Source organism: Cryptomeria japonica, chromosome 6 (genome assembly GCF_030272615.1).
Source record: "Cryptomeria japonica chromosome 6, Sugi_1.0, whole genome shotgun sequence".
Classification (NCBI taxonomy): Eukaryota; Viridiplantae; Streptophyta; class Pinopsida; order Cupressales; family Cupressaceae; genus Cryptomeria; species Cryptomeria japonica.
The window spans coordinates 43000895-43027368 of record NC_081410.1 but is presented as its reverse complement, the minus strand read 5'-3'; positions in this window follow the sequence as shown (position 1 = coordinate 43027368).

Here is a 26474-nt window from a genome sequence, read left to right as displayed (position 1 = left end):
AATCCATTATTCACTTGTCTTGTTCATCTATTTATCTTTAGTGTAAAAGGGTCTACTGGGGTCAAGATGTCGAGTAGACAAACACATCAACATATAACAAGGATGGAGGTCTTGAGGAAATTGGTTAAGGAGGGTGGATAGATACATGAGGTGGGACATCTAACTTTGCCCTGCATTTAAATGTGTTAATATCAAAGCTTTATTTCTATATGTAACTCTAGGTTGTGACGTGGACCCCCCAAAACTAGGCACCATGGTCCCATTTGGGTACCATGCTCCCATATGGGTGCCATGGTCCCACAATAGAATCCATGAGGCACATAGTGGTTACAATAGTGATGATTAATACCAAAATTATTGATAAAAGTTGTTGACTGTTGTGTTTACATGCACTTCCATTGATGTGAGAGTATATAGGTAGCCAAACTTACACATATATTCATATTCATATTGGATATCTTGCTTTAGAGGAATGGATGTTGCTCTAGGATGTAGGACTTGATTGGGTATATCACATGCCCAATATGAAATATAATGATGCAATGTTGATGGCCTTGATGAAGCAGTGGGATGCAAAAATATGTACATTACATCTTGTGATAAGAGATATGGTGATCACATTGGTGCATGTGTATCACATTTTGTGACTTTTGATACAAGATCATATCGTGAGACTAGATGGACAATTCTCCCCTACCATAGTAGTAGAGGGCCAAATATAATTTATTCATTGGGCCACACCCAAGTACACGAGAGTTTAGATTTTTATACATTGGTTTCCACATACTACCAAAGACATTATCTTCTTTGAAGATACCTATCATTTCCATAGCTCTAGCCATCACACCAGATGGACAAGGCACTCACCTTCTAGGAGGCTGTGTTCATACCATACAAGAGATGGAGGAGAATCAAAAAATTTATGCATGGGACAAAGTATGCTTGCATATATCTATTATGACCTCGGTAAGCATGTGTATTATGAGGGGAAGAGTTTGATGACATGCACTCTCATCTAGGTATGGATATTTGAGCACATAGCATGCACCAACCCAGTGGGATTTCCTATGAATATCTCTTCGAAAAGCCACAAGAACATGTATACCCATGTGGGAGACCTTGGTAGAGACAAGATTGGTTATATTGAATAGTTTCTTTTGATCGTCTAGAGTCCACAAACTCCACTAGGAGGCCCAATAGGTGTATGATGCAGTGGCTAAAATAGAATACAAAGTTGAGGAGCATGCAACAAGATCATTTGTTTTAGGGTTGTTTTAGCTAAATTATTGTTCCATTTTATTATGATTAAGTGATATGGCAGTTTGGCTAGATACAAGGTGTTCCCACTACAGTACTTGTGTACCTATTGTAGTGGTGAAAATTAGGGTTTTGCCAATTAAGGTAACAAAACCACTAACTTTGCTTAAGAGACCATTAAATTGAAATAGGGTTGAATCCAATAGGTCTAGCCTCAATCCAACTAGGGAAAGGGCTGACATTTCTGATTAAATTTACTTAATTAGAGTTTGATTCCCTCTTTCTAAGTTGAATTGTCAAAATGTTGAAATTAGTGTAAATAGATGATTATTGAAGGAATTGGGCATAAACAGTGAGATAAAGTCATCGTACAAAGACACCAACCTAGATTTGAGCAAAAGAAGATGTTTCGGATCTATTCCCAGAAGTTCGGCCTAATTTTTTGGGACTAGGGCTCATCAATTCACCATGGTCCTCTGAATTTCTCACTGTCAAAAGGTGAACCTATCTGCCTTTATGAATCCTGTAGATCCTCCCTGATGCAACTTTGTACTTGTTTCCCACACACAGAAAGAAGGGGGAAATTGTTGAGAATATGGGTTTGCTAAGTCAAACCTCAGTTTAGGAATAATGCAAATACTGAAATAAATGCTAGATAGATATACCTCAGACCTGCACTTACTGATGATGATGCTCTGCTCTTTGAATGTAATCACATATGTTGCATGAAATAACATGGACATGACAAAACCCTAATCACACACACATGCTTACATAAAAATTGACATGACTTTGCTCCACAACAGATGAATGAGGAATATGCAGTCTTGAAGATCTCTAAAAATGCTTGATTAATGCTTCATGGATGCAAGAATGCTTTAGGTCAAAATGTAGATGGAGACTTGGAATGCTTAGATGAAATTAGGTTGATAAAATGTTTTTATATAGGGGGTTCTAAGTAATTTACCGATTAGACTGACCTCTAACGGTCATGCGTAGCCCTGAATATCAAAACTCACCATTAAGATAAAGCCCCTACCCCATTTTTGGGGCTAGATGAAGAGGGACCATGGAATTTTGGGGTGCTATGGTCCATACCAAGGCGCTCGATGCCCTAGTTCGTCGAAAATCAAGGCCCAAACAATGGTAAAATGAGGTGGATATCACATAAAATTTTAATGGCCTCAAAGCTAGAGAATAGGCACAAATAAACCCAGGAAGGTGATTAGGATAGGACACGCTAAAGTAGGGGCACAAAAATGAGGTGTAAGATTGGCTTGGTGACAATTTATGACATTACAGCTACAATCAACTCAAAGTGTTGCAAGACCTGGATCTCAGCCTAGATTGACAATAATAGATGTTGCACTTACTGATTCAAAGGAGGAGCAAAATGCACCAGCCCCTAGTAATGTTGATGATGTTGGTGTGAAGTGGTAATATAGAAAATTTTGGGATGCCACTGTAAAGCGGATAAATCGAACCCTAGTCGTTCTCCCCTCCCCAACTCCGAGGAGAGAGAAGGGAGAGTCACTAGGGTTGATGGTTTTCACTTAGGAGAGACTTTACATTCAAAAGAGGGGTTGAAACCCACAAGATCCAATCCCACACAATGCAAGATTGGATTCTAAATGAGTTTCAAGGGTTGTGACATCAAGGATACCCTCTTTTGAAAAGAATGTAGATAGAAAGATTGAACTAGGAATGCATGTAAAGTAGGAAAGATTCGCTTATAAACAGAGATAGGGATATGGGATGAAGCTGCGGACCTGGAATTAGCAGTAAAATGTCGAGACGGTGCTGTTCTGCAAATTTGAGCGAAAGTTGACGTGACGATGGCGCCCGGCGTGCACACGGTCCTCCGAAAAATCCGCGAAACGAAGGTGGATCTGTTCGTCTCTGCACAAGGATTCCAGATCTTCAATTACAGCCGCGTACCTGTAACCTACACACAAAAAAGAGAGGACGATTGGGGGGTTAGGGATGAGGGGTTTTCCTTTAGGTCAAACCCCAGTTTTGGAATTAACCAAGAAATGAGAATGCTGTAAATGTAAATGTTTGTAATGTAAACAAGTACTGATACCTTGTTGTAAGAATGTTTGTATTCTTACATGCGAAGGTGTAATGTATGAAGTATGTTGTATGTTGTATGTGATCTCCTCTTCAATGGTTGAATCCTTGTCTTGAATGCAACACTTAGCCTTGAATGGAGACTTAGAATGCTCAATTGCTTGAAGGAATGCTTGAATGCTTGAATGTTTGAATGTTTGAATATCGCTTCTGCCTTTTGCACACATATGTCCTCCTCCTTTTGAGAGGGGAAATGTAGTTTATACACTTGTCAATTAGGGCTGATAGACTGATTTTCCCGACCTTAGGCCGACCAGGAAATATTATTTTCCAATTTGCAAACATAAAGACCCGAGACCCAAAAGAGACCGGGCCCAAAAATAGGGCCAGGGACCAGGGCGTTGGGCGCCATGGTCCTGGGGGACCAGGGCACTGGGCACCCTAGTCCTGAAGGACCAGGGCACTGGGTGCCATGGTCCCACCTCCAGGGACAGCAGGGTGCAAGGAGGATCAGGCCAGGGTGCTGAGAAATGCAGTTTTTGGTGTCATGAACAGGTTTCGGGGTCTCCATTCAGGTTCCCTGTTGCATCGCCATCGTGAAGACCCAAATGCAGTCAAAATTGCAAGTGTCACAATTTTAGGATGCTACATTTTGCCCCCACTTTAGCGGGAGTATAAGCGTACGCCAATACTTCCGATAAAGTACAAGGAAACAACATTGAAAAACTTTCACCACGTCAAGGAGGCAAGATACACCAAGCCCCCAGTGGACTAAGGATCTTACGACTTCAATTGACAAAGTAAAAGGGAAGATCATGAGGGAGAACCATGACTGTCAGTAGTAAGGTTCCCTCACTATGAGTCATGCAAGAAAGATATCAAAAATTTTCAAGGCAAAGCTAAATTTGTCAAGAAATTTTCAAGTATCTTGAAAAGATATGAACAGGATGTATGCCTCCCTACGTTAAAGCGATCGCACATGCCTCACCGGGGGTGATTGCTTTAAGGTAGTGATACATATAACAAATGAGAAGGGAAAGGAGCACGTTATCACAAGGATTTAGCCCCCAAGTGTGAGATAAGCCCAAGGATAATAGACACAAAACACAAAGCACAAGGTGACTTCGCTTTCCTCGGGGTCAGCATGTTGTATGATAATTCATGTATATCATCTGTATGTATGCATAATTGTTCTTCATTCCCCAGTCAAGGAAGGTCACCTAGAAGAAGGGAACACATGTGTCTTTTGAGTCAACATGAGAGAGACCAAAAGAGATCTCAATGCTTTGCATCATCCTCAAGTAGACAACACTAAGGACAACAAATAGAAGAATGAGAATAACACATAGAAGAAGTAACAAAAAATCAAGAGAGGAGGAGAGAATCTGCTATGCTAATGAACTAGTCTAGCACATCATCTACCCCCTGATCTTGCTGATCAATATTTTGGGAAGGTAGGAAACACGCTAGAGGAGGAACATCCAACACAGCAGATGGAGCTATCACAAGATCCAAACAAGGGCTATGTTCATGTTCCGAGGCACATTGTTCTTGTCTAGGAGCTAGGATAAGTGCTTTAGAAAATGCGTTAGATAAATGGTTATCAACATCAACATATTCATATTCACTATCAGAATGAACAGGAGTAACATTTTCATCATGAATAAAATTTTCATCTATATCATCATCAAGATTTATAAAAATAGGATCTTTAACTCGCACAAGATCAAGACCATCATGCATCTTATTTTTAGGAGATTTCGACTCAATCGTCGACTGAGGAGAAAATGGAATAATACTGGCTGAAGGTGTTTTTGGGGATTGCAAAGTTTGAGAAGCAGTTGCCTGAGCTCTAAGACGACGCTTTCATCGGCATTCACGTGCAAAATGATTTCGTCTAGTCTTAGTAGGAAGTTGAGGAGAGTGAGGAGGAGGAATGTTCTCATCCTTATCACTTGGGTGTTTAGGTTGTGGTCTCTTAGGTTGAACAATAGGAGAAGAGGAAGGTCTCTTCTCTCCATAAGAGGAAGGAGGAGGAACTGCTCCATATAAGGGAGGAATATTTGGTTTAGGAAGGAGACCAAGTCCATCATGACAAGGAGGTATAGGTCTACTTTTAGGAAGTTTATTAGATATAGGCATAGTTACATCCATAGGGATGGGTTGGGAATCTTGAGGAAAGACATTAGTTTTATCTTTCAAAGGAAGAACTTCCTTCTCAAGAACGATAGGAATGTCAAGTTTGGGTATTCTAGGTTCACTTAGAGATAGGATCATATCTTTTTTCCACTTTTGATAAGATTTGAAAAGATGATCACTTCGCTGTGGAAGAGATTGGAATTGTTTAGGCCAAAAGTAATCAATAGGAATGCTAGAAGTTCTTTCAGCTGGTTTAAAGAGACTATGATTGACAGTAACAACTTCACCATTATGGGGAAATTTCAAGCACTTGTGAATAGGAGAAGCAATAGCTTTCATGGAAGATAGCCAAGGATAGCCTAGCTTCACACGAAATTGTTCAGATGATGGAATAATAGCAAAGTCCACATCAAGGGATTTGTTATGGACCTCAATAGGTAATGTAATAGAACCAATTGCAGGAGAAGAAAATGCATCAAATAATTTCACAACCACATTTGTTTCGTCATAGAGCACTTGATTCAATTGCAAAGTAAAAAGAAATTCTTCAGTAATGATATTAACCATGCAAGAAGGATCAATAAGCACTCCACGGCAAGGTGTATTCTTGACTTTTGCAACTATATATAAAGGACCATCAGGTGCCCTGATAGTTTCACTGGAATCAAATGTGATGGAAGGTTCTTTAGGGATTTTCTGCTGCTCTACAAAGTTAATCACATTCGGAGTCATAGACACAAGATCATCAGGTGAGACACAGGAATCAGTAGTATCAATCGCATTAGAGGTATGAGAAGGCAATGGATCAGTAAAAATCTGAAGATTTTGGTTAGGAGGAGCTACAGATTTGTTGCCTTTATCATTCACACCAGAAACAGAGATAGTATTATTATCAATCAAATCTTGAATTTTAACCTTTAAAGCAAAACATTTTTCAGTATCATGCCCAAGATGATGATGAAATTGACAAAAAGATTTGTTATCAAAATAGGGTGAATTAATTTTTGCAGGATCTATTTGCCTTATAGGAGGGAGAGTAAGCACATTTTGTTCCAATAACTTATTCATAATACTATGCAATGATTCATTCAAAGGAGTAAACTTTCTTTCTCTCTTGAAAAATTTAGAAATAGGAGGCACACCTGATGCTGCATTCACATTGTTGTTGATGATGTTTTCATTGAATTTAATAGACTCTCTGTTCGGTTTAAACTTCCCAAATGGTTGTTGACTACTATCACCCTTATCACTCGGAGCCATGGGATTTGCTTGTTCCATTTGACTCACAGTCAGTTGATAATTGTGAAGAGTTGCGCACAACTGTTGGAAAGAAGTAAACTCAGAAAACAGAAGTTTTTCTCTAATATCTTTTTGTAAATTAGAAATAAAGATTCTTTGAATATCATTGTCTAGTACTGGAAAGGAAATTTGAGCATACAAATGCTTATATCTACCAATGAAATCAGTCACTTTTTCTTTAACACCTTGTTTACAATGCATTAAATCAATCAAAGTAACTTTAGGGCTTATATTGTTTTGAAATTGTTGAATGAAAGCATTTGCAAGTTGTTCGAAAGAAGTAATAGAATAGGAAGGCAACGAGCAATACCATTGTAGGGCTTTATCTCTTAATGTTCTAGTAAACAGTTTTGCAAGCAACCTTTGGTCATAAGCAAAATCAGTACATATTGTTTGAAAGGTCTTAACATGTGTTAGAGGATCACCCTTACCATTATAAAGCTCCAAATGCGGAATTTCAACATGTTTAGGGGGGATAGCTCGAACAATGTCAAGAGAAAGTGGGCTTGCAACATCAAATGTGGGCACACTAAACTTAGATTGATTCATAGAGGCAATTTGTTGCTGCAAAGAAGAGACAGTTTGTGCAAGATTGTTAATGGTCGCTTCAGTCGAAGAGTTCATATTAGACGTGTTAGATTGTGATGGATGTGTTATGTTATTGAAAGAAGGTAGAGAGTAAGGTGGCGGGACACTATGATAGTTAGTCATAGGAGATGATTGGACAGGAGGAACACTACAAGGAGGAATGGAATGATTAAACGAATTGCCCCCTTGCGTCATGTTCATTTGTGGTGATATGATAGGAACACTTATTGAAGGAATGAATGAAGAAGTTGGATTGAATGAAGGAAGAGGGTTGACTGAAGAAGAGGGATTGCCCCCATGACTGGTGATCATAGGAGGAATGTCTTGTGTTGAAGTAGTCATTATGTTTGATGTAAAAGTAGGTATACTAGCAATAGAAGTCGTCAAAGGAATAGAATGATTAACTTGAGTAGGAGGTTGTGTGTAACCTAAAGTTTCAGCACAACTCTTCATAGGCATCACATTCAAATCCACAATGTGTGCAATACCACGCAAAATATCAATTCCATTCTTATCACTTTGAACCATACGTTTTAGACCCTCAATTAATGAAAGAGCTTGACTATCGGGGTATTCTTGAGACATCCATTGTCGAAAATCATCAAATTGGTTATCCAATTTTGAAAGTTGTTCTACAGAAACCTCATGGAGAGCTTCTTCATCATTAAGAGGATTAGAGGAATTACCCATGTCCTCATTAAAAAGGCCATTCAAATTAGGTTCCATCTCCTCGGTAATTAAACCTTGGAAAGACTTAATTCTAAGGCTTCGTCTAATGGGAATAGTGTAAGTAGGGCTTATTGTTGTAAAACTCATGCACTAAAGAAAGAGAGAAGATTTTGAATTTTAGAGGTAGCAAATTTCAATAAAACCAGCCAATCTCCTAGATTTAAGCTGTTAAATGCAATCAGGACAATCTCCCGAAATTTTGGAAAAAATGTCCGGGACCGTGGCGAACGGAGTGCACACGGTCCTCGCAACTTTTTTCGAGATTTTCAGGGATGAAAGTTATGATGATTTTAAAGCCAATCTGAAAAAATTGAGTGATTTTACGATCTGTAGATAGGCCAAATTAAAGTTGCAATCTCAAAATTGAACCCTACCAAGATTGTTGAAAAATGCAAATTTTGAATTTTGAAAAAGAGGGGGAAACTGAAATTTTGAATTTTAAGATTTTAGAGGGAATGCTGAAAGCAATGCAAGTTTTGAAATTTAAAAGTTGACTCGATTTCATGCAAAATTCGAATTTGAAAGTGGAAATCAAGGTTGTTGCAATTAAACACTTAATTTCAAAAGTCACAAACTGCAAAAATTTGAATAAAACACTGAAATTTCGAATGAATGCTAACACACTTTTCAGATTTAGGACTGTAAGAAACACAATTTTAACATAAATTTCAATTTCAACAATTTTTGAATGATTATAAGCCTTTATCCGAGCAATCTCTAGACCAACTTTGACTTTGATTTTGAAAGTGTTAAAATTGATAAAATCAGCCAAAATTCTGGATTTTAGCAGAAAAATACAGTAAGATCTAGCTCTCGAAATTTCGGAAAAAATGTCGGGGACGATGGCGCTCGGGGTGCACACGGTCCTCGCAACTTTTTTCCAAATTTTCAGGGATGAAAGATATTGTGATTTTATTGCGGAATCCAAAGTTACAGTCGATTTGGAGGTGTTTTGATTAGTGAAATTATCAGTCAAAGGTTGAATCAAGAAGGTTTTAAAAATTAGGGTTTTGACATTTAACCACTTAATTTTCAGAATTAAAGCACAAATATGAATTGACAATTTGCAATAGAAGGGTAGATCTGAAATAAGCATTAACAATTAAACATTTCACAAGTTCAATTACTAAAAAGAAAATTTTAGGGTTTTTATGCAATTAGCCTCTAAAATTTGCAAAAGATCAAACATGGAAATGTAATTAAGGAAACAAAATTTTCAGATCTAACCATGAATAATCAGAATGAGGATGTTCACGTCGGGTTCACCAAAATGTAAAGCGGAAAAATCGAACCCTAGTCGTTCTCCCCTCCCCAACTCCGAGGAGAGAGAAGGGAGAGTCACTAGGGTTGATGGTTTTCACTTAGGAGAGACTTTACATTCAAAAGAGGGGTTGAAACCCACAAGATCCAATCCCACGCAATGCAAGATTGGATTCTAAATGAGTTTCAAGGGTTGTGACATCAAGGATACCCTCTTTTGTAAAGAATGTAGATAGAAAGATTGAACTAGGAATGCATGTAAAGTAGGAAAGATTCTCTTATAAACAGAGATAGGGATATGGGATGAAGCTGCGGACCTGGAATTAGCAGTAAAATGTCGAGACGGTGCTGTTCTGCAAATTTGAGCGAAAGTTGACGGGACAATGGCGCCCGGCGTGCACACGGTCCTCCGAAAAATCCGCGAAACGAAGGTGGATCTGTTCGTCTCTGCACAAGGATTCCAGATCTTCAATTACAGCCGCGTACCTGTAACCTACACACAAAAAAGAGAGGACGATTGGGGGGTTAGGGATGAGGGGTTTGCCTTTAGGTCAAACCCCGGTTTTGGAATTAACCAAGAAATGAGAATGTTGTAAATGTAAATGTTTGTAATGTAAACAAGTACTAATACCTTGTTGTAAGAATGTTTGTATTCTTACATGCGAAGGTGTAATGTATGTAGTATGTTGTATGTTGTATGTGATCTCCTCTTCAATGGTTGAATCCTTGTCTTGAATGCAACACTTAGCCTTGAATGGAGACTTAGAATGCTCAATTGCTTGAAGGAATGCTTGAATGTTTGAATGTTTGAATGTTTGAATATCGCTTCCGCCTTTTGCACACATATGTCCTCCTCCTTTTGAGAGGGGAAATGTAGTTTATATACTTGTCAATTAGGGCTGATAGACTGATTTTCCCGACCTTAGGCCGACCAAGAAATATTATTTTCCAATTTGCAAACATAAAGACCTGAGACCCAAAAGAGACCGGGCCCAAAAATAGGGCCAAGGACCAGGGCGCTGAGCGCCATGGTCTTGGGGGACCAGGGTGCTAGGTGCCCTAGTCCTGAAGGACCAAGGCGTTGGGCGCCATGGTCCCACCTCCAGGGACAGCAGGGTGCAAGGAGGATCAGGCCAGGGTGCTGAGAAATGCAGTTTTTGGTGTCATGAACAGGTTTCGGGGTCTCCATTCAGGTTCCCTGTTGCATCGCCATCGTGAAGACCCAAACACAGTCGAAATTGCAAGTGTCGCAATTTTAGGACGCTACAGCCACTAATCCTATCCCCATCTTTCTTGAGGATCATCCTATGAGTGACTTGAGAGCATGGGTCAAACTAGTCTACAAGGATGATATAGAGGGAGAGGATGAGCCAAATAAAGAGAATGTTGCAAATGAGGATCATGAGCAGGGAGAGGCATATGTCCCCAATCATAATGACCACCAGACATAAGATCTCGACCAACCACTTTTAGGGAATAAATGGAAAGGAGTAGCAGAGAGTGATGATGAAGATGTGCCCCCATAGAGGCCTAATTCTTAGGCATATAGATCATTGCCACTAGCATCACCTACTGAGATATGTAGTTGACATGAGTGTGTAGAGAGTAGTAGAGCTATACCCCTAGGTGCAGTGTGGACTACAATATCCTATAATATTGCTTTTGTCAATCCCAAGTGGCAAGAGGGAGATCTAGGTAAAAGGATGTTATGCTTGTGAATTTTAATATACATGATGATGATACTAATATTGACTTCTCTACTTTCTTGCAACTACAAGGGGATGGCGTGACTTTGTGGGTCACATTCTCCATGATATGGTCATAGTCATGCACATCCCATGATCATCACTAGTCAATCCTATATCATAGTGTAGAGTGTGGAGGCATAAGGATATATTTGATTTCATGAGAGTAGAGCTATAGATCTATCAGGAGGAGAATGAGCAGTTACAACATGAACTCGGAGAGGCTAGGTTGAGGATGCATCAAGACTCATGGTCATTGTTGAGGGTAAAGAGAAAATGAGTACTTCTAGATCTCACTCATGATCCATGGCATCCCATAGGCATTCCTCCATGTCGCCACCATGACCAAGAGTTGAGGGATCTGGGGCCATCATCCATAGGATGATGAGATGTATATGATTGGACACCACATTTTATGTCACACACACACACACACATATATATATGTATATGTATATGTATATGTATATGTATATGTATATGTATATGTATATGTATATATATGTATATATGTGTATGTATGTATGTGTGTATGTATGTATATATATACATACATATATATATAGAATATGTATATGTGTGTGTGTGTGTGTACATATATATATTGTAATGTTTGGAAAAATGAGAGAATAATAGATCTAGAAGAAATCTTTTCTTCCCTCTGAGGAGAGATGAAAGTTTCACTTTGGATTTCCCTTCAAAAACTTTACACGCATTACATTAGAAGAGGGGGGGAAATACACTATATTCAACCTCCAGAGAAGGAGATTGAATTCTGAGTGACATAAGAATGGTAAGTTAATCCCCTCTTCTTGAATGAGATTTGAATTGATTGAATTCTATACTTATGACCAAGTGAAAAAGCAACAAAGATCTGATTATAACTTGAGATAGAAGCGTACGATGAAGTTGTGCACCTGGATCTAGAAATAATATGTTGAGACGAAGCCACCCTACGAATTTGAGAAAAAGTTGCCCGGACTGTGGTGAAAGTGTACACGGTGCTCCGAAAAATACGCGAAACAAAAAGGGTTTTTCCGCCTTTGCAAATGTAGTCCAAATCTGAAAGTACAACTTCGCACCTGCAACCTACACACAAAAAAGAGAGGATAAGGGGTTGGGATTGGGGGTTTGCCTTCAGGTCAAACCCCAGTTTTAAAATTAACCAAATGATGAAAGAAAGTATTTGCAAGTAAATGTAAATAAAAGACTGAAATGTAAATCACCTCAAGGGAGGTTGTGATAGAAATGTTGATAGAATTGCTTGTATGAAGTTGAATGTTGGAATGAATTGTTGGCAATATAACAAGGATATTGAGAAGGTTGTTGATGATTATGGAAAGATGTTTTACTATCTTGATATTATTATTTTGTCATTGATGTCAAGAAATTGATTTTCTAATTCAGTATGATGTTGCCATATCTTAAGAAATATGATATGAAGATTATAAAGAAGTCGGTAAAGACATAGGAAAGAATATGATGAATAAAGGGATAAGTTATTCAATGGGCAACTCTACCGAGTCAGACAATGATGAGATCTTGATGTTTTAGATTGTTTTAACATCATACATATGTTGTAAAATGTAAAGGTTAATACTACACTATGTTATCAGGCAAAGAACCTAGTTGGTAAACCCTAAGGAACCTAGTCAATAAAACCTAAGGTTATCACAGTTGGTTAATGAAGACAGAATGTCTACCGAGTAAAGTTTAGTATACACCGAGTTGTAACCGAGCTATAATAGAATGCATTAAATGGTTACATGTGATATTTAATGAAAGAAGCTGATGAGCTGGAGAGGATCAATGATTGGCAAGCCGTGGAAGAAGTTTGTTAACAAATCTAAGGCAATGGAAAGTTGGCAAGAAGATCTACAGCTCAGATTGAACCGCATTACCCTAACACAAGTTCCAAGGTGATTGTGCAAGTTCCGAGGTAGGGTAAAACATTTTTCAGATCGTAAGATACAATGAACCTGGATAAGATTGAAGATCTGATGGCTATGATTGATCATGGGAAATGTGATCAAGGAGATTAAGCGGTTAGATGATTGTCTATAAATAGGAAACTATTGATAAACAATGTATGCAGGCAAGTGTATGCACAGGGATGCCACATAGTGATCACCGAGCACAGAAGCTTGAAAACCTGTTGGAATAATAGAGTATTGATGCCCAACAGATAGACCAGAATAGTTCTATGTCTAGATTGTGTTGAACAAATAAGAATCTGCTTTAGCATTTTAGATGTAAAGTTGCAGATAGATTGTATTACTGTTAACTTGTGAAAGTGACAGGAAATCTCTTAACCAAGTGGACTTAACAGACTTATAAGTAAATCCTCTAACAAGGTGACATTCTAAATGAGTGTTTGAAATCCTTTGACAAGGTCACTTATAACAAAGTGAAGATCCTAATAGATCTGAGGGAAATCCCTTAACCGGGTCACATCTAGCAATGTGTTTTGTAATCTTTAACAGGATTGGCTTTTAACCGAGCATACTCTAGAAGAGTATATTTCTTAGTGGGTCCGAAATCCCACAGTGGTTTTTCCCTATTTGGGTTTCCACGTTAAATTTGGTGTTATGAGGTTTATATTGTTCATATGCTTTTGAGTTTGCATGTTTGATAGTTTTTATTCTATGACTGATATATGTTACGGAGGTTGAATCTGATGTTTTCATTAATGATTAAGTTTGTATGATTCAACCCCCCCCCCTCTCATCTTGTTGGCTATCAGATCTGTACTTATATTAAGTATCAGAACTATCATGAATCTCCTCTTCAATGGTTGAATCCTTGACTTGAATGCAACACCTAACCTTGAAAGGAGACTTGATATGCTCAATGCTTGAAAGGGATGCTTGAATTCTTGAATGCATGATCTCATGAACTTCTCGCTTATGAAAACTCTTTGCTTCTCCTCCATGCAAAATGGGAAAGTGAATGCAACTTATATACTTGTCAACTAGGGTTAAATGACTGATTTTCCATCATAGGCTGATACTGGGGGAGTTTTCCCGCTCAATGCAAAAACCTCCAATGCAAAAGCAAAGGGTCCTACCCCAAAATAGGGCAGGGATAAGGGCACCATGCCCCTTTCCTGCCCTTTTTTCCGGGACAGGATGCATTTTGGGCAGTGTGGAGGGCAAGAAAGATGCAATTTTTAGGTGTTGAGCAAGTCTTCAGTCTCTGATCGGGCTTAGGGATTCGATTCGCATGCTTGAGGACCCTAATGTGGTTGAAAATTGCAAGGGTCACAATTTTATGATGCTACATTTAGCCCCCACTTTAGAGGGAGTATGAGCATATGCCAATACTATCGGTAAAGTACAAGGAAACAAGATTGAAAGACTTCTACCACGTCAAGGAGGCAAGATGCACCAAGCCCCTAGTGGAATAAGGATCTTACGACATCGATTGGCAAAGTAAAAGGCAAGATCAAGAAGGAAAAACCATAACTGCAAGTAGCAAGGTTCCCCTCACTATGAGTCACGCAAAAGATACCAAAATTATGAAGCAAAGCCAAGTTCACTAAATCATTCTAAGTATCAAGAAGGACAATATGAGGGGAGTGTATGCCCCCACGTTAAAGCGACCATGAACGCCTTATCGGGAGAAATTGCTTTAAGGTAGGATACACCCAAGAGAGAGAGAAGAGAGGGAGCACATTATCGCAAGGACTTAGCCCCCAAGGATAATGGACACAAAACACGAGGTAGTTTTCTTTCCTCAAGGTCAGTATGTTGTATGATAACTCATGTATATCATATATGTATATGCATATAATAATCATCATTCCCCAAAGAAAGGAAACTTCCTTGGAAGAAAGGGAAGACAAGAGTCTTTTGAGTCAACATGAAAGAGACCAAGAAAATATCTCAATTCTTTTCATCGTCCCCAAATAGATATTAAGGGAACAATAGAAGAACAGGGATACACATAGAAGAATTGTCACAAAAGAGCAAGAAAGAAGAGGGAGAAGAGATCTACGGTGCTAATGTTACTAATCTAGAATGACATCCACCTCTCGATCTTGTTAATCACTATTTCAGGAAGGCGAGCAACATGCCAGAGGAGCGACATTGAGCACAGTAGATGGAGCTATCACAATATCCAAACAAGGACTATGCTCATGTGGTAAGTCACTTTGTTCTATTCTAGGAGCTAGGATTAGGGTTTGTGAAAATTCAGTTGATAAATGCTTGTCCACATCAACATATTCATAATCACTATCAGAAGCATTAGGAGTTGTATTGCCATTACGAATAACATTTTCACTCATTTCTTCATCAAGATTTATAGAAAGAGGAGCATGAACATGAATAAGAGTAAAACCATCACATGTTTTGTGCAACTTATTATTTGGAGATGTAGGTTGAACATCTTTCTTAGGAGAAAAGGGAATCATGTCAACTATTGGAGTTCTAGGAGATTGAATATTTTGAGGAAAAGCTTCATGAGCTTGAACACGATGTCTTTGTCGGCGTTCTCTCGCACGATGATTCCATCGAGTCTTAGTAGAAAGTTGAGGAGGAGGAAAATTTGAAAAAGTAGGAATGTTTTCCTCTTTAATAGTTGAAGGTTGAGGTTGAGGTCTTTTAGGTTGGACAAGAGGAGAAGCAGGTCTCTTCTCTTTATAAGAGGAAGGAGGTGGAACTGCACCATATAAAGGAGGAATGTTAGGTGTAGAAAGAAGACCAGGTCCATCGTGAGGAGGAGGTACAAGTATAACCTTAGGCGGAATATTTTTGCTCTTCTTAGGAGAAGGCATAGTCACATCCATAGGAATAGATTGAAGATCTTCCTTGGGAGGGAGATTAGTTCTATCCGTGAGGGGAAGAACTTCATCTTCAAGTATGATAGGAATGTCAAGTGTTGGGGATCTAGGTTGACTTAAGGATAAGATCATATTTTACTTCCATTTTTTATAAGACTTAAAAAAAGAATCGCTCCTTGATGGAAGAGATTGAAATTTCTTAGGCCAAAAGAAATCAATAGGAACACTAGGGCTTCTTTCGGGTGGTCTAAATAAGCTATGGTTCACAGTTATGATTTTGCCATTGTGAGGAATTTTCAAACACTTATGGATTGGAGAATCAATAGCCTTCATGGAAGATAGCCAAGGATAGCCCAATGTCACATGGAATTACTCATAAGAGGGTATAATAACAAAGTCAACATCCATAGATTTAGTATGAAATTAAATAGGAAGGGTGATAGAGCCAATGGTAGGACAAGAGAATCCATCAAATAAATTCACAAGTACATTAGAGGCATCATATATTGGTTTATGCAACCGTAAAGTGAAAATATACTCCTCAATGATGATGTTAACCACGCAAGAGGGATCAACAAGAGCGCCACGACAAGGTATATATGTAACCTTCACAACTATGTATAAAGGGCCATCGGGTGCTCTAATGGTCTCACTAGGGTCAAATATAATACAAGAATCTTTAGGCGTATCTTGTTTTTCTACCATATTTACCAAGTTCGGAGCCATAGAAGTGAATTCCTCATAGGAGAAAGAAGTATACTCAGTCTCAATCACGTTAGAGGTATGAGAAGGCAAAGGATCAGTAAATTTTTTAAGATTTTGATTAGGAGGAGCTACTGAATTATTTCCCTTATCATTCACACTTGCCACAAATATAGTATTTTTATCAATCAAATCTTGAATCTTACTTTTCAATATGAAATATTTCTCAGTATCATGACCAAGCTGACGATGAAATTGACAAAAGAAATTCTTATCAAAATAAGGGGATGCAAGTTTAGAAGGATCAATTTGTTTTATAGGAGGAAGTTTGATAACATTTCTTTGCTACAACTGAGACATAATACTATGTAAGGATTCATTCAAAGGAGTAAATTGTCTTTCTCTTTAAAAAAAATTAGAAATAGAAGGCACACCTGTTGTAGCATTCACATTGTTGTTGATTGTATCATTGAACTTGATGAAGTTTTTTGTTGGTTTGAACTTCGCAAATAGTTGTTGAACATTCTCCCCTTTATCACTCAAAGCCATAGGAGTGAATTGCTCCATTTGACTCATAGCCAATTGATAATTGTGGAGTGTTGTGCACAACTACGGAAAGGAAGTAAACTCAGACAAAAGAAGCTTTTCCCTAATATCTTTTTGCAAATTAGAAATGAAAATTCTTTGAATATCATTATCGGGTACATGAAAAGAAATTTGAGCACACAAATGCTTATATCTACCAATGAAATCAGACACTTTTTCTTTAACACCTTGTTTACAATGCATTAAATCAGTCAAAGTGATTTTAGGACCAATGTTATTTTGAAATTGTTGGATGAAAGCATTTGCTAGTTGTTGAAAATGAGTGATTGAATAAGAAGGAAAAGAGCAATACCATTGTAAATCCTTATCTCTTAATGTTCTTGTAAACAATTTTGCAAGCAATCTTTGATCATAAGCAAAATTAGTACACAATGTTTGAAATGTTTTGACATGCGTAAGAGGATCACCTTTTCCATTATAGAGTTCCAATTGAGGGAGCTCAACATGCTTAGGTTTTACGACTTTAACAATATCAAGAGAAAGTGGGCTCGCAACATCAAAGGTAGGCACACTAAACTTGGATTGACTCGTAGGAGCAATTTGTTGTTGTAAGGAAGACACGGTTTGAGAAAGAATGTTAATGGTTTCTTTGGTAGAAGAATTGATGTTAGACATGGTTGATTGAGAAGGTGGTGTGATATTATTGAAGGAAGGCATGAATTGAGAATAAGGTGGTGGGACATTATGATAAGTAGGCATAGGTGATGATTGCATAGGAAATGGGACACTTAAAGGAGGAACAAAATTGTTGAATGAATTGCCCCCTTGTGTCACATTGATTGGTTGAGGAATAATATGAATACTTATGGAAGACATGGGTAAAGATGGAGGATTAAATAAAGAAGAGGGATCACCCCCATGACCAATGGTTGTAGGAATGAATATTTTGAGTTGATGTAGCCATGATGTTTGAAGTGAAAGTAGGAATACTAGCCATTGAAGTGGTCAAAGGAATAGAAGAATTGATTTAATTTGAAGGTTGTGAATAATCTAAGTTCTCAAAACAACTCTTAATAGGCATGACATTAGAATCAACAATATGAGCAATGCCACGCAATATATCGATTCCATTCTTATCATTTTGAATCATGTGTTTAAGGCCTTCAATTAATAGAAGAGCTTCACTATTAGGGTATTCTTGGGACATCCATTGTTGAAATTTATCAAATTGATTCTCCAATTTTAAAATTTGATCCATGGAAACTCTAGTCAAAGCTTCTTCTTGTTCATCATGGGATTCATCAATTGGATAGATAGGGACATGATTAGGATGGGAAGCATTAGCATTATCCTCATTAAAGAAGTCACCCAAATTAGGCTCCATCTCCTCAGTAATTAAACCTCGGGAAGCCTTAATTCTAATGCTTTGTCTAACGGGGATAGTGTAGATAGGACTAATAGTGGTAAAACTCATGCACTAGAGGGAAAATTAAAATTTTTAATTTTGAACAAAGCTTACAAAATTGAGTATTGCAAAATTTAAGAAAATAATGATTAAACAATTTGAACTTTGTTGGAGGAAGATAATGACACAATTTCCAAAATAATAAATCAAAGAAAATTGGAATTTTAAAATTAGGGTCAAGGGGATACCACTTAATTTTAAAATTGATAAAAAACAAAAATTTTAAATTCAGGGCAGATTATAATTAACCTCTTAATTTTAAAAAATTTCTTAAAATTTGAAATGTTAAATTTTGGAGATATTTTTTATTTTAGAGGTATCAAAAATCGACAAAAGCAGCCAATCTTCTAGATTTAGGCTATTAAATACAGTCATAATAGTCTCCCGAAATTTCGGGAAAAAAGCCGAGGACCGTGGCGAAAATGCACACGGTATGACCAACTTTTTTCAAAATTTTCAGGGATGAATATTATGATAATTTAAAATCTAATCCCAAAAAATTGGTGGATTTTACAATTTCTAGGTAGGCGAAATTAAGGTTCAAATGTGAAAATAGGACCCTATTAGGGTTTTGAAGAAAAAAGGGAATTGGACTACAAATTTGAAAAGGGTCAAACCTAAAGGGAGGGGACACCTTGGAAAATGTTTAGAAATTTGAAATTGATTGAAATTTGTACAAAATCTAATTAATTTTAAAAATTAGGGTTTTATGGCCTAACCACTTAATTTTTGAATTTTGAATTTTGAAAAGAAGAGGGAAATTAAAAATTTGAATTGTAGAAATGAAGACAAATCTGAAAATAGTCACAAATCTGAAAATTGAATGGAAATTCAATTTTTGCACAAGTTCAAGATAATATTTGAAAATTAGGGTTTGAACAATTAACCACTTAATTTTGTAAAGTTGATTTTGCAAATTGAACAAGACAAGGAGAAAATTGATTTTGACAAACAAAACAATTTTCAAATCTAAGACAATAGCAAGCAAAACACAAGTTAAATTTCAATTTAAAAACTAGGGTTTTGAATGAATTAACCACTAAGTGTGCAGAAAAATTAAACTTACAGTTTTGTTCAAAGGAAAGCATGCAAGACGTCGGGTTCACCAAAATGTAATGTTTGGAAAAATGAGCGAATGAGAGATCTAGAGGAAAGTTTTTCTTCCCTCCGAGGAGAGATGAAAGTTTCACTTTGGATTTCCATTCAAACACTTTTCACCCATTACATTAGAAGAGGGGGGGAAATACACTAGATTCAACCTCTAGAGAAGGAGATTGAATTCTGAGTGATATAAGAATGGTAAGTTAATCCCCTCTTATTGAATGAGATTTGAATTGATTGAATTGTGTACTTATGAACAAGTGAAAAAGCAACAAAGATCTGATTATAACTCAAGATAGAAGCTTAGGATGAAGCTATGCACCTGGATCTAGCAATAATATGTCGAGACAAAGCCACCTTGCGAATTTGAGAAAAATTTGCCTGGACCGTGGCGAAAGTGTTCATGGTCCTTCAAAAAATCCATAAAATGAAAAGGGTTTTTCTGCCTTTGCAAATGGAGTCCAAATCTAAAAGTACAGCTACGCACCTACAACCTACACACAAAAAAGAGAGGAAAAGGGGTTAGGATTGGGGCTTTGCCTTTAGGTCAAACCCCAGTTTTGGAATTAACCAAATGATGAAAGAAAGTAGTTGCAAGTAAATGTAAATCACCTCAAGGGAGGTTGTGACAGAATTGTTGATAGAATTGCTTGTATGAAGTTGAATGTTGGAATGAATCTCCTCTTCAATGGTTGAATCCTTGACTTGAATGCAACACCTAACCTTGAAAGGAGACTTGAGATGCTCAATGCTTTAAAGGGATGCTTGAATTCTTGAATGCATGATCTCATGAAATTCTCGCTTATGAAAACTCTTTGCTTCTCCTCCATGCAAAATGGAAAACTGAATGAAACTTATATACTTGTCAATTAGGGTTAACTGATTGATTTTGAGTCACAGGCCAACACTGGGGGAGTTTTCCCGCTCAATGCACAACCTCCAATGAAAAATTGGAAAGGGTCTTGCCCCAAATTAGGGCAGGGACAAGGGCGCCACACCCCTGTCCTGCCCTTTTTTCCAAGAATGGATGCAGTTTGGGCAGTGCAAAGGGCAAGAAAGATACAGTTTTTCAGGTGTCAAGCAAGTCTTTGGTCTCTGATCAAGCTTAGGGATTCAATTCTCATGCGTGAGGACCCTAATGTGGTTGAAAATTGCAAGGGTCGCAATTTTATGATGCTACATATACATATATACCTATGTATATACACACACATATGTGTATATATATATATGTATGTATGTATATATATATATATATACATACATGTATACATATACAGAGTTTACTTTAGTGGTGAATATTCACCAATGGCGAATTTTTCACGTCGGCCATGTTGGAAATGGCGAATATTTTGTACTGTCTGGGGGTGGCCATGTCGCCAAAATATTATCAATTTTCGTCAAAGTCACGACCCGATCACCATATGTTTTATGCAATTAAATGTTTCTATGCGATGATTTTGCCAATATAATATATGGTGGACACACGGTAAATTTAATTGTTTTGCCTACACTCTCTAAGGTTGCCTTAATAGATGACCTTAATTCGCCTATAGGCATGTGAAGATTTGTTAGCCAGGGGGATCCAATTCACCCGACATATTGCTGACGTGTGTCTCCATTCACCCCAACTATATTGTATTCGCCTATTATTTGGACGACCTATAATCACCTCGAAAATTACATAAGTCGTGTTATACTTACGTGGGATTCGCCAAATATTTGTATACCATATAAAATTCCTGCGGAATTCGCCATATAAGGATTGGTATAAATACATGCAAAGATCATATCTATCTCAACACAATCTGGTGGGTTCTAGGCTCTGAATTCTGATCAATAGCGAAGTTTCAAACCAAGGAAAATCATTGTTGTTGACTGTATTTGCGACTGCTAGTGACCTAAAGCCTAAAGGTGAGCGATCATAATTTTGAAGTGGTATATTATACATTATAGTCTATTATTACTTCTTTAGCAAATTGATATTTTTTTGGCAGCCTTTATTTCATTGGAGATGTCAAACAGGAAGAGGGGTAGGAAACCTCAATGTGGGGAAGGCCAGGAGAGGCCAACAAAAAGCAGAACATTGTCTTCGTACCTTGGCATTGGAAAAGATTGTGGTACTGGTGAAAATTAGGAAGGTGCATCATCACAAGTACAAGTACAAAATTCGCCACCTGCACTACATGTTGAAGATGATGGTGAACCTGATATCTCAAATCAGGATGATCTTGAAGAAGATTATCTGGTAGATACCCAAGTTAGTCGGAATGATATAATCGACTTGGGTGATAATGCCATTGATGATAATGCATGGAAGGGGAAAAGAAAAGCCATATCAAAAAAGGGTGAACCACAATCAAAAAAGGATCGGGAGTGGGATATGTCAGTGAGGAATTTTCAAATTAATTGGGCATCAAAGTATCCATTCATTGAACCAGTCGAGAATCCAATTGAAGGCGAGCCTCCAATAGAATGCAGGTGTAAGATTTGCACTTGGAAACATAACAAGGAAATTAGGTTGCACCTAAAATTTGACACCATAGAAAAGCATATGGGTAAAGTTTATGAAAAATAAATGATAGACGGGGTTGAAAAATCAGTGATAAGATGGAAAACAAAGGATGATTGTAAGCATTTGAGGAATGCAGAAGAGTATTATTTTCATGAGAAATTACAGACAAAGCCTACTGAAGTTATAGGTTCTATTGAAGTTGTTTTTGGAAAAGCAATGCAAATAGAACAACTGGGAAAAGTTGTTCAGTTAAGCGTTGTTTTTCATATTTTGAGCAAAGGGCGTGTTGTGACAGATTTCCCATCAATTAGTGGTTTATTACACTTTTTGAAAGTTCCTAACTATCCTAATAGACACTGGTCAATAAACAGTGGATGGGAATGGGCAAGTTGTCTTGCTAAGGTTGAAAAAGAAGATGTACAGGAAAAAATAAGAGAGTCAAACTTCATTGCATTTTCTTTAGACGAAGTTACCGCAATAGACAATACTTCATGGGTATGCATGCAAGTTTATACTGTAGAGAATCATACCCGCCAACCTTATCTACTATCTGTTGCTAAAATGAAGGAGAGTGCGACAGCGGAAAATTTATTTCAACTAGTAAAGAGAAGTTTAATTGAATATGGAGGTATGGATGACATGACGGTAGCCAAAAAATTGGTTTGAGTTGGAGCAGATGGAGCTTCGGTAATGCAAGGTCACAGGAATAGTCTTTGTACAAAGATTGAAACTTCATTTGCACCGTACATTACTGCAATTCACTGCATGGCATAGAATGAATCTAGTTTTTGGAATTGTGAGCAAGTTTGCTTCGATTAAAAAAATTGAAATTTTAATCAGAGAGCTCTACTCACACTTCTGTCGAAGTCCCAAATGATTTATGGAATTTCAACACTTTGCTGATGGATTAACTGATGGGAACAAGCTTCTCAAGGATAATGATACCAGATGGATCTCTTTGGATGGTCCAGCGCATCGAGTGTTTTCAGAATATCCATCCTTGATTGGACTATTTCACACAACTCGCGACGAATCAGATCAACCGAAATTTCCTAAACTTCTTGGCAGGTTAAGTAATTTAGAGACACTCTTAACTTTAGCAACTCTTATGGCCATGCTAGAGGAAATGAGGAATATTATGAAGGCTACCCAAAAAAGAGCTCTGTATATTGCAGAATATGCTACGCTACGTAAGATGACATGCATGACCCTCGACAATCTCTATCAAAATCAACCAATACTATCTGATGAAAAATTTGTTAAGTGGTGGACACTCACAGATTTGAACAATCCTGATAACTTTTTACAAATCGGTGCAAATGGGGAGGTATGTGCCAATGTATGAGGAGTTGAGATACCAATGCACTTCTATGCCACGGTCAACCCCGAGGAACCAGGAAAGCGCCCCAGGAAGAAACTAGCAAAAGTTACAAAGGAAGATTTCGACAAGATTGTTGAGACTATAACTACTTCTATGAAGAAAATTGCATATGATCTTTCCTCATAAATTAGAAGTAGATTCCCTCCTAACAACCTACTCGAAGTCATGTCTATTGTGTTTCCTCATTATTGGAGCCTCAACAATGCATCTGATTTTCGAAGTAAGCTACTGACTTTGATAAAACAATTTTGCATATCGAGAGAATTTAATGGAGTAACTATAAATGGAATATTAGATGAAACTCTTCTTCGAGAGCAATCATCTAGTTTTGCATACACTATGAAACAACAATATGCCATAATGGAGAACCCCCACGAAGAGGGATCAGTAACAAGGCTTTGGAAATATATAGTTGAGAACCCATCCTTTAGTGATTCAATGACATAATATGTGAAGCTTACTAATTTATGTCTTACCATGATATTGGGTTCGGTGGAAGATGAGAGAGTTTTCAGTGCTTTGGGGTTCCTAAAATCAAAGCTAAGAAACAAACTAGACAAAAATTTGAAAAATTGCTTAAGTCTCTATACATCTAGGTATGATGTCCACACTTTTCCTTACGATAGGGCACTGCAAATCTAGAGGTCCAAATGTGAAAGAAGAGGTTTGGGCAACACTTCAAACCAAAGTGTCAGTGGGACTACTAGACCTAATGGTAGCGTTGAGATGCAGTGTGGTGAAGATATGCAGACTCAGACTCGGAGTGAAGAAACCACAGACGAGAATCAAAATCAAGAAAGCACTGAATTTGATGAGGATGAATGGAAACTATAAGAGATTGGTATTTATTAATCTTATTACTGTATCTCATCATTCATATTACAAAAGCATATTACTTTTTGCAATTAGAATTTAATATTGATTTGTAATTGTATTTTTCAACTTTCTATTTCCAGATTTAAAATAGCATAATAAAAAAAAACCATAATGTGTTTATTGATACAATTACAGAGATGCTTACTGTTTATTTATACATGTTTGAGTCTCAAATCTGTGTGATACATTTCAGAACCATATGATACAATTCATTCAATAGTAATACACATGTAGAGAACTTAGATTTTCATTAATTCTTTCAAAATATAGCCATATGATACAATTCATTCAATAGTAATACACCAATCTGTGTGATTCTCCATGCCAATTGCAAAAGTGAATACAAAGTTTCAGAACCCTTTGCAAAAGACCCTGAATTCCCTTTTATAGAAACAAGTGAGCAACAACAACTCCTGTGTGATTCTCCAATGTCCATGCAAAAGTGAATACAAAGTTTCAGAACCCTTTGCAAAATTGTAAATGACCCCGAATTCCCTTTTATAGAAACAAGGGAGCAACAACAGCTTCAGGTCGAATTGCAAGTTTGCAACATGTGAACATTGAACATCAAAATCACAAACTCAGCACATATTTATATGGCCATCACAGGTCGTATTAGCAATTTAACATCTGGTACATGTTTGATGTCTCCTGTTCAAAAAATAGAGTTCAAAATTAAATATTAATTTACGCCATGACAAATCAAACATAGATAATAGCAGTGCCTAAAACCTACTAATCAAAAATAGAGAAATGAATAAATGTTAAAGCAAGGGAGAATTTGAGAATACAAATTTACTAGCTGAAGTTTTGCACTGTGCATCATAGATTCATAGGCTGGATTAGCAAAATAGCAAACAGAAAAAACATAAAACCTTGAAATTAAGAATAAAAGAAGAAAATTGTGCAATATATACTATGATTCTTAAGAATTCTGTGCCAGTTTTTGTAGGGTGCTCCACTCTTCGTTTGATGGAAGGTCAATATTCTATAAACTATGGAAAGTCAACTCCAACTTCGTCAACATTCCATATTTAGAAGATTTACTTGACATCATTGTTTCATCCAATACCGAATTTAGGGTTGTAAATGGTTGGATGAATTCCAAAAAGCTTTTGGGAGTTGTGTCCTTTGGAAGCAAGTCTAAATCAAACTTCATTTTTATCTCCATGATTTTTTTGTAAGATTCTTCTCCAATGAATTTATTTGATGTGTCAACAGGCTTAGGCAAACCAAGTTTAATCAAATTATTTTTCTTTTCTTGCAGCTTCACTATCTTTTTTCCACAACTTTCCATAACTTTTGATGTTTCCCTTAGCTTTTGGCATTTTTGAATGATAGATGATGTCTTAACTGTGGCATCAATGTGGCTCTTAATTCCCTTGGATGCCAAGTAGCTATCACTGGAACTGTAGACTACTTTCAGAATTTTTTTTGCCATTTCCTCTTTTGAATAAACATGTGTGCTCTTCTCATAGTACCCTTTGATTTTTATAAAAATTTGTCTCATACTTTCGGTGAATTGAAACCATTCACACAACTTCTCACTCCTCTGCATTATTTGCCGCCAAATCTTTTCTTGTATATACTTCGTTGTATTTTTCATGTTATCTTTCAATCTATCCTCCAAAGTTTTTATTTTATCATTTGCATTGTGCAGGTCTTCTTTCATTTGTGCACATTTTTTTCTTTCTTCCTCTACTTCCTCTTGCAAATGTTTTTCTTTTTCCTTCCCATGATCCAATAGGTCCTATAATTTTCTCATTTCGGTAGTAGCAAACTCATAACTTTTGTATAATTTTTGAAAACTGGCTTTTTCCTCGACAATTTTTTTACTGCTTTTAGCCAGTTTTTCTGTCAGGTCCTTCAATTTTGCATCCATCTTCTCCTGCTCTGCAATTTCTACTGCAGAGCCCGAATTTTTTATCCTTTTCTGTAAATCATTGCACTTGCTATCTGCTACTTTCCTCCTTGATTTTTTCATTTTCCAGGTCTGCTTGTAACTTTTCTATTTGTTT